This window comes from Nannospalax galili, unplaced genomic scaffold (assembly GCF_000622305.1).
Source record: "Nannospalax galili isolate Female #2095 unplaced genomic scaffold, S.galili_v1.0 scaffold128, whole genome shotgun sequence".
Classification (NCBI taxonomy): Eukaryota; Metazoa; Chordata; class Mammalia; order Rodentia; family Spalacidae; genus Nannospalax; species Nannospalax galili.
The window spans coordinates 4,342,345-4,345,757 of NW_008360322.1; positions in this window are offsets into that span (position 1 = coordinate 4,342,345).

The following is a 3,413-nucleotide window of genomic DNA, read 5'->3' on the forward strand; positions in this document are numbered from 1 at the left end:
TAAAAATTAAAAAAAAATAAACTGGGTGTGGTGGTGCAGGCCTTTGATCCCAGCACTTGGGAGGCAGAGGCAGGTTGATCTCTGTGAGTTCAAGGCCGCCTGGTCTACATAGTGAGTTCCAGGACAGCTGGGGCTACAGGGAGACTCTGTCTCAAAAAGACCCCCAAAAATAATGATTAAAAAAAGAAGAAATGTCTCTTGTAAGTAGCATGTGATTAGTGCAGCATTTAATATAATTATTGATTCACTTTCATCAGATTTGCTGTCTTCCTCTTTCTTGTTTATAAGTTGCCCTACTTGTTCAACGTTTCATATTTTTTTCCTGTTCATGCCTTGTTTGGACTGGGTAAAATTTCATTTTTCTATTTCTTCCCCTATGTTTAGTGATATGTGTGTGGGTCTTAAAATATTTTTGGTAGCTTGGCATGGTGGTGCATTACTTTAATCCCAGTATTCAAGAGGCAGAGGCAGGCAGATCTCTATGAGTTCAAGGCCAGCCTGGTCTACATAGCAAATTTCAGGTCATTTGGGGCTACAGGGAGACCCTGTCTCAAAAACAGAAAACAAAACAAAGACAGAAAAACAAAGGGAAAGCCAAAGAAACAAAAAAGCTGTGTGCATGTGATGAATGTGTATGTGCATGTATGATGTATGGGAGTGTGGGTGTGTACTTGCATGTATGGGGTGTATGAGTCTGGGTGTGTATGTACATGTATGATGTATATGACTAGGGTTGTACCTCTCCCATGGCCACATATGGAAGACAGACGACAGCCTGTAGCGCTGTTCCTCGACTTTCACCTTGTTTGAGACAGGTCTCTTAGTCGTTAAACTGACTTCCAGGGACTCTCCTCTCTGTGCCTCCCTTTTCCACAGAGGAACACTGACTGGGATTACAGACATGCCATATGCAATCCAGCTTTACATGGGTTCTGGGGCTTTGAACTCAGGTCCTCGTGCTTGCATGGCTAGTGGTTTACCCACTGAGCCATCTCCCCTGGTCCAAGTGTTTTTAATTTTGAAAATACCCTTCTTGGGGCTGGAGAGATAACTTGGTGGTTAAAAGCACTGACTGTTCTTGCAGAAGACCCAGGTTCAAATCCCATCACCTACACGGCAGCTAACAACTGTCTGTAACTCCAGTTCCAGGGGATCCAATGCTGTCTTCTGTCCTCCATGGGCACTGTACGACACAGGTGCACTTACATACATGCAGGCATAACACTCATACACATAATAAATAAAAATACCCTTCTTGTAGATGTTACTGTAGTGAATGAATATTCATCCTGAATTCCTGCATTCTAGTGCAGATTTTCTCATTTATCCCTCCAAGGTGATGGTGGTGGATTATATGTATATGTTCTTCTCCCATCTTTTGTGTTGTCGCTGTTCTTCATCTTATTCCTCCACGTATTTTATATTTCACAAGACACGATCTTGTTTTAGCATTGACAACATTCATTTATATAGCCCCTCCCATCGCTCATCTTCCCTCTGTGAGCTGCTTTGAAGCAATTTTCCCTTTGCCTGAATAACTTTAAAAGATTTCTCATGGTGCAGGTCTCTTCATGACAGACTCTTTCATAGTTGCCTACAAATCATTTTGTTTTGCTTTCATTTTTGAAGAATGTGTCTGCTAGACATAGTTACTATGTTAGCAATTGTTTTCTTTCAGCATGTGAAGGATGCAATTACATTGCCTTTGATTTGTAACTTAGCTTTTCAAAGAATTCGTATCCAACTTTTTTTTTTCAGTTCAGGCATTGAACCTAGGGCGTCATGCATGCAAGGTAAGGAAAGCTCTACTACTGAACTAACAGGCCGGGGCCTCCCTCCCTCCTTCCCCCTTTCCTTCCTTCATTCCTGCCTTTCTCCATCCCTCTCTCTCCTTTCCTTTCTCCTTTTATGTCTACCTCTGTTTTCCTCTCTTCTTTCTCTTGTTTTTACTTTTTGTTATTTTTAGCAGTGCCACTGAGATGTACCTAGTGAAGATTTCCTTTGAAGTTATCAGACTTAGAGTTTGAAGAAATTATTTGTAGCATGATGACAGTCATCGTTTTTGGAAAATTATTGGTCATTATCTCTTCAAATACAGTTTCTCCCCTCTCTCTTTTCCCTTTCAAGGTGTCCAGCTGAACTCACATTAGGCCTCAATTCCATGGCAGATACAAACCATGTCCCTCGTTCACTTTAATGTGTTTTAGACTTCAGCTTCGAAATTTTCTAATTCTTTTCCCTTTAATGAATGATAATGAGTCTTATATACTGTAAATCCATCTAGAACTTAATTTCAGTTCTAGATATTCTATCATATTAAATACATAGATGATCTACTTATATTTTCTTTAACACACTAATTACAGTTAACGTCAAGTACCTGTGTCTGGTATATTTGACACTTCCATTAACTGGTTCATCTTTGGCTTTATTTTTATTGTTAGTTTCTTGGTTCTATTTCCGAGTAAGTCTAATGTTTCCTCTTCATCCTCCTCATCTGCCTTGTCCTCTTCTTCTCTTCCTCCTTCTTGTTCTTTACTTCTTCAGTGTTGGGGTTCAAGCCTTGCTAGATAAGTTCTTTACCACTGAGGCCTCCAGCCTTGCATTTTTTATGTTTATTTTTAAATTATTTATTTAATAACCATGTAATTAGAAGAAACATTTCATAACAGCATTAACATATTCAATAACAATTTCCAGAGCAAAGATGCATCTCTTTCAAAATTGGCTGTAAATTTTTAGTTTTATAGTTGAATTATTACAGTTATACAATATTGAATTGAACTCATTATAAACCCTAGAAGACATAAAATTGAATGAGGTTTCGACCTTTAAAAAGATCTCCATTTCATTTTAAAATATACTGTTTCATACAGAAAAACTCATTTTAATGCTACTAACACTTAGATGTTTGCACATGTGTCTCTAAACTCTATGTATCTGATTATTACTAGTCATAGTCAGTTACTTCCTTGGCACCTGAGCATGGCTATAAAGGCATCAGGTATATTTCAGTTGGTAATGTTTTTCACCTCTATTAACTAACATGAAGCAAATTTTTATGCTTCCTCATCAAATATGTCTTTTTTGTTGATTTTTTGGTGTGTATTTCATACAGAGCATCCCAATCTTATTCATCTATATACCCACATCCCAAATGGCACCCTCCCATAGCCACCCCCCACTGGAGTCCATGTACTCTGTGATCCCTGTTACTATCCACTGTGTTGTCAGCACCCCAGCTATTTCCCAGTGCTTGTCCGTTTGCTGAATCTAGTCAGCCTATCTAGAGATCCTTGTTTTAGGAAGATCAGCTGTTCCTCATCTAGCAGCAATCAGTTGTCAATATTCCTTTAGATATGATTGGGGTCTGCTGTTCATTTTCCCAGTTCTATGCTGGGTTACTATCTAGG